At 40.3% G+C, this 12,306-nt stretch overlaps 1 protein-coding gene across 3 annotated transcripts in view; it reads right to left on the bottom strand.

The window, feature by feature from the left end:
* The window catches only part of RIN2 (Ras and Rab interactor 2), a 230,294-nt gene that overhangs the window by 197,812 nt on the left and 20,176 nt on the right, over positions 1-12,306 (bottom strand). The window contains exon 1 of one of the 3 annotated variants that reach the window (XM_045832680.1): positions 4,079-4,182. The exons of the other annotated variants lie outside the window; for them this stretch is intronic. The gene's annotated coding sequence lies outside the window, so the exon portion shown is untranslated. Of the gene's footprint in view, positions 1-4,078; positions 4,183-12,306 lie in introns of those variants that run through there. 3 annotated transcript variants of the gene reach the window in all.

Raw genomic sequence — 12,306 nt, 5'->3', positions numbered from 1 at the left:
AGGAAAGATGGGAGTCTGTTGGCAGTTTGGGAGAGGAACTCAGCACAATGACCCTAACAGCTGCCCAATTCAGCTCTTTCCCTGGAGCCACACAGCCCAGTCTGTCCTCACCCAATTCTAGCTTACTCCAATCCACCCTCCCTCTCCAAGAGCCCAGGGTGAGTTGCAGTGAAAGGGACTGTGTGCACTCCCACTTTAAGAGCATACCCGGTTTTCTAACAAGCTCCAGTCTTTCCCTGATGGACAAAATCCCCACTGATTTTCACAGCCAAATATAATGTGGGCTCCTCTTCCCAGCACTGGTATTGTGGGCTGGAGAGCTCAGCATGGATTTGACACCCCTTTTCCTTAGAAGAGATCTCTGCAGCTGAGATATCCCTGTGGATTCTCAACCAATATGTGTGGGCATGTATGGGTGCAGCCCTTTTCATGTCGACACTCTTCCTACATTTCAATATGGCTTATTCTACGAATCCTTGGTTATAAGACTTCTATACAGCTGGGCTTCAGTTGGTTATTCAGGTTGATTGTTCTGTATTTTAACTGTACTTCCAGCGTGGACTAGAGAGGAGGTAAGTGTAACTTCTGCCTACTCTACTGCCATTTGACCTCCCTAATTTCTTTTTCTGTATTCAGACAACTTTCATTTCACATCTTACTGGGTTTAATCCATTTTAGTTTTAATTTTTTTAATCTCTGAATAAAGGTCATATATATGAAAATGCTTATCTCAGGATAGTTAAATAATTAATATTGGAATGTTATACTTCTATTTTCTTCAGCTTTTTGTATGTGAGAGGGAGAATATTCAAACCCTAAAAAGTTTTGATTTTCAAACTTTGTTTTCTTCTTATTAAAGTTTTGCTTGCATGTTTTCCATCATTTTCTGCTTCTTTTATGATAGATTTTCTTTTCTGGATGAGTTGCTGCAGAAAAGGGGCAGGGCTTGGGGTGGCCAACTAGGCTTCTGATTCAATCACACCCTCTACTGTCAACATAGTGAAGTGCAGTCTATTGTATAGTGCTGCTTCTTAGAGGGAGAAAAGGTGTCTTGTGATTTTGTGATTCTTTTATCTCTGCAAGACTCTTAATTTGATCCTTTTTGCTGTTCTTTCTCCACATTGCCCAGTCTCCAAGGGGCATGTGCCCTTCCAAATTTTCCTGTCCTGAAACCTGTCTTTCCCAAGACTCTTACACGCATTCAAGTATTTCCACTCAGGATAAGGCTTGCCCTGGAGGTGATGTCTAGGCTGGTCACTCCAGGCTCCCTGGACTCCTATCCTTTTCTCCATTTATTCTCTGTGGTCTTCATCCAACACTCCAGACATGGGTGGCCTCCAGAGCCACCTGGCTGGACCTGGGTGTTTATCCCATTCCATATAAGTAACATGAAGTTTGTGGAACTGTCTCTTACTGATATTGTGGGTTTGAGTAAATGGTGCTTTTAATTTGCTCTGTTTGTGATTTGGGTGATTTTCTTTTTTTTTAAGTTATATGAAGAGATTGGATCTATGCAGGCACCATTGTTCTACTGAGACTCAGAACTCTATGTTTAAATAATAATGCCATTTACTGCCAACCATTTTACTCAAATCTACTTACCCTTCACAATACAGGAATGTCTCAGTGCAGCTGTATATATAACTTTAAACAAGGTCTCTTTATAACAACTAACAAGCATTCACACACACACAAAACCAATTGTTTAAAATACTTAAATATCACCAACCAACAACAAAACAGCAAAATCTGCCCCAAATATCAGCAAAAGGCACAGCAACTGATAGCATCTGCCATCCAGAATGAAATCACAGGTAATACATTGGAAAAGCCACATGAGATTTTTGTTGTCCCCAGATAACAGCATCTGCCTAAATTCAGGTAATTTACTGAGATGGAGCAGAGCTCTCTTGAGCCTAGGTGCCACCCTGCTCAGTCACACCTGGTTTTTGGACATTTCTCTGACTATGGAAGCAGGCTCATTTCAGGAGCCCAACAGGCCTGAGGTGCTGGGAATTAATCCTTGTCCACCAAAGACCCTCATCCAGGACTACTAGGCTGCTGCAGGAATACCTGGCCCCCTCTCTCAAGCCTGCCTCAGGCAGGATGACTCAGTCAGTGTTTACAGTTAGGGAGGATTAAGCTCCTGTCCACAAGGTTGATTTAATTGACAACACAAGTGGATCAGCTGCCTTCCTCCCCTGACTCACCTCCCTACTCCCCTCTGGTATTGCCTGGGATCCTAACCCCTACACCATAAAATGAATTACTTACACCTGAATCTTTACTCTGGGCCTGCTTCTGGAGGAACCCAGATTGAAACAGCTCCTCTAGCTGCCCAGAGCCTCCATCGGGAAGAAAGCCCAAAAATGGGTCACCAATCCAAACAGGACAAGGAGAAGAGCCTTGGATGTAACATCCACAGATCCATGGGAAGATCCTAATGGCAGTGTGTGGAGCAGAGTCTGCAGTCTTCTCTGTTCCCAGGGCCATTATTGTGACCATGGCCAAGAATTTAAGGGGCAGTGGTGAGGAGGACTCTGTATTCCATGAGGAAGGCCTGTGTACATAGTAACTTCTCTGCAAATACTGTGGGATGAATGAATGTAAAGAGATTCAGTTTGAGAAAACCACATTACTGTAAACTCCATTAAACACAAAGGGTTTTTCCAGCCAGCATTATAACATAATGAAAATATTTTTAATTTTATGCTGTGATAGATAAGACCACCAGAATGAGCTGGAGCTGAGTTCTTCAGAATCCCTCCTACTGCCAGGTTGGGGGCTCTAGAAAAATGAGCACTGGCTCTGCTTTGAATTCCTGGATGATGTTGCCTATTGAAGAAGTAGTCAGATGTGGAAAGGCAAGAATAGCAGTTTATGTCACCATCCCTTCATTTTGCCACAGAGCTAGTGTGCAATCCATGTTCCCCTCAGTTACAAGTAGGAGTTACCATCTCAGCATCCAGTGGTACAGTGGATCCGACTACTTGTTGAGTGGCTGTGAAGAAATATATCTGTATGGGCTACATTAGTGATTAAGACAAGGACAATCAACCTGATTTTAGAATTCAGGTTTTATATGTTTTATAAGAGGCCATGCAAATCTCATGACTATTATTGTTAGGGAGAAGTTAGAGGATATAGAAGGAGGAGGGGTGGAGGGAGTCCATAGTGCTTACAGAAAAAGCCCATAAATAACTTTAACTGCCTCCAGCCACTTCTTATCTGTTTTATAAGGTGTCCATAGTGCTTACAGGCAAAACCTGTAAATAACTTTGGTTAACTGTCTTCACTTTAATTAACTGCCATATCTGTTTTACAATAGATGACCAGATGTGGTCTGGAGCAAAGATAAGAACCCTGGGAAGCAGACCCCAACACATGGCTATGTTTAGGTGGTCACGTCCCCCCTGGGGGAAGGCAGACATCACCTTTACCTGCCAATCAATATGTAACTCCCTCACCTCACTCGGCAAACTACGTAAGTCCTCAGGACAAGTGGACCAGGGGCTTGTGCCTCTCTTGCTCACCTAAGCTAGGCCCATTATCTTCCCTAAGAACACATTACTAATAAACTCTGCTTGCATATTAACCAACTTGCTGATGTTTACTGTGTTGGCAAGAACTGAATTTCTGACAATACTATGAGCAAGGGAGGCATTTAGAATGCAGGAGAAATGATGAGCATTTATAGACAGAATCACTGATATTTTATTTATTGGAGAGATCAGCTAATGAACTAAACAGTTAATTTTAAACTTTGTTCTTTTACAATAATCAACATTTTAAAATAGATATTTTGTGCCAGGCATTGGGTTACAACAGGCAGGCTCCATCTGCCCCCTTCCCTCAAGGAGTTTAGTGAGAAACACAGGCCAATCTAGAGTGATCACTCCACTGAATAGTTTATTAATAATTCTCCTGTAAATATCTACTTTGTCTGATGTGCGCCTGTGGGTTCTGGTCATGTGCAGAGCCCAAATAAGGAATGGCTCATCATTTAGTCATTAAAACCTTAAAGAATTAAATAGGTTTTTATAAGGCTTTATTTAAAATGTGTTTTAAATTACCCTACCTTAGTAACCAGCCTGTCAGGAGACAAATAATCTCTCTTTGATAATCTGGGTCACCAATAACCTTCAGTGCATATGTTTTAGGCTTTGCATCCTTAGCTGTAAATAGCATTATAAGTGCAAGCACAGCTTTAAGAAAGATTGGCCCAGATGAGTACCTCTCCTGGAGCTTCCCCTGGAAAAAAGAGAAAACAAAACAGTACATCATCTTTCTCTGTAGTCATTTGCCTCTTGTAAAAGCATTGTGTAGGGTATGTAGATATAAGATTTCTGGGATGATGAAACATTGCTGTTTTTCTAAACAGATCCCCAAACCCAGGACACAAGTTTTCCCAGTCTCCAGAAAGTTGCCTACTGAAAGTCACAATCAGTGTTCACCTGGTAATAACATAAGCGATTTCTATTTCACTATTTACAACATGGTAGCCCCAGGGGCAGAGGCCATAGCTGCTCACCAAGGATTCACATGCACCTTTTATTTCTGACATTCTTGCATTTGGGGATAGCCCATGTGATTGGGTTCTGTCCAGTGACATATAGGTGGAAACTGATGTATGCCTTCCTCAGACATAATATTTAAAAGCATCCAAAGCATATCCAGCCCCCTCTCAGTTTCTGCAATGACTTTGCATGTTCCAGATGACTGGCTACAAAATGGAAACAGCCTGAGTTCCTGAGCCAACACCTGAAGAAGAGCTGTCCTACCCACACCAGCTAGACAAACACCTTTATGTGTTAAACTCCTGAAAGTTTGGGGTGCATTTACCAGCCTCTCCTAACATATGCCACCATCTGTTCAGGTAGCAGCCACTTTTGCATCTCTCTATTACTAGGAGGCTTTAAGTAAAATGAACAAAGTTCTTATTCCCCATTCAGGACCTCTATTATTGTCATTACCGCACTTGAAAATCATGAGTCAAATATTGAATGCATACCCCTTACCAATCAAATTGAGTATTAAACACACATAATTCATTTAATACTCTCCTTTGTGGAAGAGTTTGTTTTATCCCTATTCCACATATGAAGAAACTGAGTCTCAGAGAGATTAATTTACCTAGCTATCCACAGCAAGTAAGCAGAGGCAGTAAAGCTCTAAAACGCAAGCTCTCAGTCATAATACTTTACAGCCTCCCCACCCAGCCTTTGGTTTCAGCACCAGCCATCTGCTGGAGCACTGCACACATCAACTAACACTGCTTTGAGTCATGGTGGTCTCATGGTGATACCCCTGATTCACATTGGGTTTGCTGTGCTTTAAGAGAGACTTAGTACACCCAGAGTTCAAAGGGCGGCAGGGATATGATATCTCAGCAGAGAATAAAACACTCTCTCCCATTGTGATTGTATCTTTAGGGAGGCACTGCCCTTTCAAAATCCATAAATCCATGACCATGATGGGAAGCTATCCCCGCAAACAGTCCTAGGTCATGACAGCTTCCATGTTATTTTAATGCTTTCCTTTTAACAAAATTCTAGGAATGTGCAGCCCTAAAATTATATACATATAGCTTCCTGCACGATATATAAAATTTCTCAAGAAATATCTTACCAATTGCAGACTTGTGTACCACTGTGAAAAACAGTATGGAATTTCCTCAGAAAACTAAAAGTGGAACTGCCTTTTGACCTGGCAATTCCACTGCTAGGATTATATCCTAAGAACCCTGAAACATCAATCCAAAAGAACTTATGCACCCCAGTGTTCATAGCAGCACAATTTACAATAGCCAAGTGCTAGAAGCAACCCAAGTGCCCATCAGTAAACAAATGGATCAAAAAACTATGGTACAATTACAAAATGGAATTCTACACAGCAGAAAGGAAAAAGGAGCTCCTACCCTTTGGGACAGCATGGAAGGAACTGGAGAGCGTTATGCTAAGTGAAATAAGCCAGGCGATGAAAGACAAATATTGTATGATCTCACCATTAACAGGAACATAATATACAAAACAAAGAAGCAAGCAAAGTATAGCCGAAGACATTGAAATTGAGAACAGGCTGACAGTGATCAGAGAGGGGAGGGGATAAAAGGGGAAAAGGGTGAAGGGTTTACAGGAACAATTATAAAGGACATATGGACAACAATAAGCGGTGGTGGAAATGGGGGTGGGAGATGGGGAGGGCTGGGGTGGTGGGGGAAAAGGCAGAAAACTGTACTTGAAAAACAATTTTAAAATTGTAGCAATTTTTAAAAATTGTAAAAAATTAATTAATTAAACAATGTAAAAAAATAAAAAGTCAAAAAAAATTTCTTCCCAATTAACAATTTACGTTCTCAATCACATTACACACTGGCCCAAGAATTCAATCAATAAGCTCTGGTGTTCTGTATCATTGTCTTTGTATTTTTGTGAATTGTTCGAATTGTATATGAGTGCATTATAATTAGAAATAAAGCTATAATGAGGAGCTAGCAGGGAGAAAAATTACTCACCTGTTACAGAACACTGCTTGTCTATTGCAAGTACTGTGACTTCTAGAATTGGGCTGCTTTGATATGCTTGAGAAGACTTAAGATTTGGTATATTTTTTCCCTGGAGACACAAAAACTGGCACCAATAAAACTAAATCAATTGCATTCACTTGAACTCCGTAAGCAGCAGCTGTGGTGTTTTTTGAAGAGTGGTATGGCTGGACTGTCTCATCAGTAAAGGTCTTATTTTAGAAAATCTCTATTTTTCTCATGTTTGTATCTGGGGACACTTACCTGAGGCTCTCTGCTTAGGTACAATTTGTCAAGCATGGCCAAGATGGATTTGTTTTTCATCCTGAGAGGCAACAAGGGTCCTGGAATTTGGACTCTCATTCCTTATTGAAATCCCAGCTACTACATCATCTAATCCTGGGCCTGAGCTATCCAAAGTTCAGCTCTACCTACCCAGGAGCTATGGAGAGTGACACCCCACCCTCAGGATGCACTACAAGAATGAAATGACAGGACGTCTGTGGCACGCCCAGCCCAGGGCCTGGCCCAGAGAAGCTGCCCACAAATCACCCACTGGCATTCCTCTTTCCTTCTCACACTGACTGGGGGACAGGCTGTGCTTAGAAGCACCGTCTCTGAAAAAACAAACTGGGAGTGTCCATAAACACTGCTGCTCCTCAGCATCTGTTTTTGCAGATTGTTTTCCTTGTCCTGATAGATCACAATCCTTCTGCTTACTGGCCCGATGATTCAATAATATACTAAAAGTCCTTAGTTCTGTGCCTGTTGCACAAATGGACTCAATAAATATTAACTATTGCTACTCTATAAAGATTATTTTTATATGGGCTTTGAGGTCCAGGTCTCACTTTGACACACAGATGCAGCATATGTTTTGAAGAACTGGCTAGATTTAAGTGAGAATTGAGCCAGAAATCAGATACCCTCCAATTCTCATTGCAAGGCCCATCTGAGCCTGAGGCTGCTTCTCTGGACCCAGAATTGCAAACAATACCACCAAGCGTCCATCCCTTGCTAGCTTTGTGGTGGTACAAGATGGATGAGTCCTCTGAAACAGTCCCAACAGCACCCTCCCAGCTGCATGGCCTGTGTTCTCTTTTAATTTTTTTATGAATGTTTCTACCTTCTGACTTTGTAGTGTTCCCCAATCCAAACTCTACTCTGTGTCAAGATCCATATTTTCCACTGCTGGCCTTCAGCCTTGAGGAAAGAAGAAGCGGAAGCCATGAAATCACAGAAAAGTCGAGAGGCCTGGGGCACAATCCCAGGTACTAACAAGGTAACTCTTGTGGCTTCTCTGGGCCTCAGTTTCCTCCCTTGCACCCCAGTTATCCTCTGAGGTCCCAAAAGTTTCCCAGCTCTTTGAATAGATGCCCTTCCCCCAAATGTTCCCAGCCCACATATTGACAACTGGGTAATTCTTCCACCCCTGATCCCCAAGGGGCACAAGGTTCTCCCTGACCTGGTGTCTGACATGAGCTAAGAATCAGAGATGTGGCTTCAGGCCTGTGTTTGAGATATATCATGGAAAGTTCATGCTGTGCTTAAATCTGCCAATCATGGTTCCAAATCAGACAGGGTCACTAAACTTCTCAGAGCCTTTGTTTACCCATCTGCAAAATGAGAATCAAGGCACTTACTTCACAAAACTGTGTGAACACCTTAAATAATATAAAGTTTTGGCACAGTGGGAACTATTTTTCTTTTAATCACAGAATTTTATTTTATTCTTATCAAAAGAGCTCTATCCAACTTAATTAGACATACTTTTTAAAACTTATTTATCATTTTTAGGCATACACATTAAAAAATCATAAGCAACATTAATTGCTTAAAATCTCTGAAGCTTCACATTTGAGTCCAACTATTCTGGATCATTTTTCTACTCAAGTGTTTTATGGCCAGGATTTTTCCATGTAACCATCCTCTGTGACATCAGGAACAAAAAGAGTATATAGATGACATTGGTTTTCCTTTTCTTTATTTCCCTTAAATGTTTATTTCTTTGAAAAAAATCAGAAAATTATCAGTTTGAAACTAGAACAGCTGGGAACAATAAGCCCCCTCAAATCCAAATGGCTAAATATAACTCAGTTATAACAGCATAATTTACAAAATCACATATCTGGAAAAAAGAAACAAAAATGCTAAATGTCTTTCCTTCTTAGATAAAACTGCTTTCTCTCAGAATGAAAAAAAGCAACTAGTGATTTGATATTAAAATACAACCTGTTACTGACCACTGCTCATCTAAACAAATGCCCTGCAGAGCACAGTACTCACAGCCCGAAATCAGTGGGTGTACAAACTACATGAACTTGGGTACATAATTTATCCTTCTAGAGCTCAGTTTTGTCCTGCTGTAAAATTAGGTGGTAGGTTCAATAATTTTTAGGGTGTCACTGAGGCAGGAGACAGTCAGGAAGAAGGAACCTCCAGAGGTGCCCCAGGCCTAAGATAAAGGACATCGATACAAGACCAAGACCCTGTTCTAAGACTGGTTGTTCCTGCTTTCTGGAAAAGCACTGAATCATGGTGACTCATGAATGCACCTGCACAGAAGATATTACATGACCTCTGCTTCATTATAATAACATTATAATAAATTAACATTGTGCGACCCCCTTCTCCAGTGGCCAATCAAGGAAAATCATGGGAGATCACATGCACAGTAGCTTTAAAGTAATATAACTACTGCAATAAAAGCCCACCAAAACTAGCCAGGAAATAACTGCCCTATAAGAATGGAGTCCCTCCAGTCCCAGGGGTCAGTCTCTGCTCAGAGTTGGCCTGCTCCCTTGTTCTGTGAAATGTACTATCACTTAATAAATCTGCTCTCTCTTTCTGCTTTAAACTCTGTGTGTTTCGTTCAATTCTTTGTCTGTGGTCACCCAGAACCTGGTTACCTGTGCCCACCTGTGACATCATTGTTAACTAGAGTTCTCCATCTATGTAAATGCTCACACAACTTTAATTCACTGCCATGTTTGAACTCTAAATGACGGGGGGACTCAAATTTTGGAAAAATTTTAGTTTCAGTTAATAGCTAATAAGCTTAGTAATCAATGTATGTAAAAGCTATTGTTCCAGGAACTGAAGGTATGACCCACCTTGACTCCAGGAGATCATAAGCAGTTCCACCTTTATGCCTCAGAAGGACTGCAAGCAATTCAAGACCATATCTAAGCCATTGTTCTCCAAGATGAGAAGTCCACCACCCAGGACACAGATAAAGACCACCACCCAGGAGACAGATGAAAGAATGCTGCAGCTTTAATCTGATTAACTTTTCCCCCGAATTCCAAACTCCTTACCTACACTTTTCTTCTCCTTATAAAGAGGGTCGGTTTAAAATGGAATTTGAGACAGTCTGTTAGGTTGTGTAACTCACCGTCTTCTCAGATCGCCAGCTGTCTGAATAAAGCGCCCATAAAGATTCAATCCCTGTTTCTGATTATTGGGTTTGGTAGGTGACAGGCACTGGCTTTTCCAGTGTCACAAATACCATGCCTTTTTATAACACCTGGCAGTGAAGGCTGTTTATGTAGATGATTTGTAGATACCCAGGGGCAAAATAACCTTTGCATTTCCAAAGTTACCTCTTCTATATCAGGAGACTATTTGTTATTTCCAAACAAATGAAAATATATTCAGGTAGAACACAAACAGAAACATGTTTTGTTTTTTTCCCCATTGAAAATACAGCTTCTATGGCATTATTTGCCTTTCAAAGAATTTCATTATATTTAGATGAAAATCATGCCTTGTGAAACTGGATTATAGTACATGTTGATTATAATCATAGGTCCCAAGCCTCCCAACATTTACTTACGCTCTTTGTAAAAGAATGAAATTTGACTTTCAAAGAAATAAAGGGAAAACCCAGGGATGCCAAAAAGCAAGGTTTTGCTCCACCTGAGCATTGATTGCATTTATGTTTGTTTTCTTCATAGTATTTTTGAATTCATGTGGAATGCAAAGTGCAATAGAAGATTTCATGTGAATAGGAAATCCCCCTTAATAAATAAAAAAGATTTCATGTGTACAGGAAATCTCCCTTATTAAAAAGAAGGTCAATGTTCAGCTGAAAACTTATATAAAGCTAGGAAAAATACTGGCAAAGTTTTTACTGTGAGTAAAGATAGCCCAGTTTACTTCAGAGTTGAGCTTTAAACGATCATTTTCTGGAACCCTGAGGCTGTGTGGGGGTCAGATTTAAGCAACAATTTATAAAAGTCTGTTTAATTCCTGTACTGCAGTTTTATGGTAATTGGAATGAGGGATTTTAAACTTCTTGTGTTGAGGGTGAAATGTGTGAAGGATGGGGAACTAAACACCCTTCTCCTTGGTAAGTGAGCCTGGGGCTACAGAACCCTGGATCTCCACTGTGTGGGATTACCTGCTTCCTTCTTCAACACCTGAGGCAAAGCCCCCCACAGGTCAGGTGTGCTGGGAGCCATACAGGCTGAAAGGACTGGACTGAATAGGTATGGAAATGGGGTCTTGTGCACCAGGCCACCAGTGGCTAAGTATAAGCCCCACTCCTTGGGGTACGTCTCAATCACAGCTGACTCCCCATAACCCTGTAGTTCCCCCAGTGCAGCTCCAAGCCCTGGCCCATCAGCTTTCTTCCCTTCCCAGCTCCTCCACGCCCATTTTCACAGAGGTAACCAGCCTCTGTATTTAAAAACAGACAAACAAAAAACTCTAAATGTTCTGCCATTAATGATGTAGGAAAGACGATTTAAAAAAATATTTCCTTTAAGATCAGGAACAAGACAAGGATGCCTACTTTTACCACTTGTATTCAGTATAGTACTGGAAGTCCTAGCCATGGCAAATAGCCAAGAAAAAGAAATAATAGGTAACTAAGTTGGAAAAGAGAAGTAAAATTACCTCTGTTCACTGACAACATGATCTATGTTAGATGGCCAACCCTATAGATGACCACCAACAAACTTAGAACTAATAAAAGATTCAGCAAAGTTGCAGGGTACGAAATCAATGCACAAGAATCAGTTGCATTTCTATACACTTAAAATGAATAATATGAAAAGGAAATTAAGAGAACAATTCCATTTACAATTACATCAAAAAGAAGAAAATGCTTAGGAATAAACTTAACCAAGGAATCAAAAGACTTGTATAATGAAAACTACAAAACATTGCTAAAATAAATTAAAGACACAAATAAATGGACAGACATTCAGCATTCATGGATTGGAAGTCTTAATATTGTCAACACTACCCAAAGTGATCTACAGATTTAATGCAATTCCTACCAAAAAACCAATGGCTTTTTTTGTTGTTGTTTGGCAGAAATAAGAAAAAAAACCCATCCTAAAATTCATATGGAATCTCCAGGGACCCTGAGTAGCTAAAACAATCTTAAACAAAAACAAAGCTGGAGAACTCACACTTCCAAAACTTAACTACAAGTTAACAGTGGCTTTGTAGTAAGTTAATTACTGTGGTTTTGTAGTAAGTTAATTACTGTGGTTTTGTAGTAAGTTAATTTCAAAACTGGTATTAAGACAGACATAAAAAACAATAGAATAGAATAGAAAGCCCCCAAATAAACCCATGTATATATGGTGAAATGATTTTCAACAAGGGTGCCAAGACTATTCAATGAGAAAGGACAGTCTTTTCAACAAATGGCAACAGAAAAACTGAAAATCCACGTGTAAAAAAATGAAATTGGTCCCTTACCTTACACCATCTACAAAAACTAACTCAAAATGGATCAAAGAATAAAAGCTAAAACTACTAAATACTTG

The sequence above is a fragment of the Phyllostomus hastatus genome, unplaced genomic scaffold, assembly GCF_019186645.2.
Source record: "Phyllostomus hastatus isolate PE091 unplaced genomic scaffold, TTU_PhHast_1.1 phas_contig_17, whole genome shotgun sequence".
Classification (NCBI taxonomy): Eukaryota; Metazoa; Chordata; class Mammalia; order Chiroptera; family Phyllostomidae; genus Phyllostomus; species Phyllostomus hastatus.
This window is presented reverse-complemented; position numbering and strand designations above follow the sequence as displayed.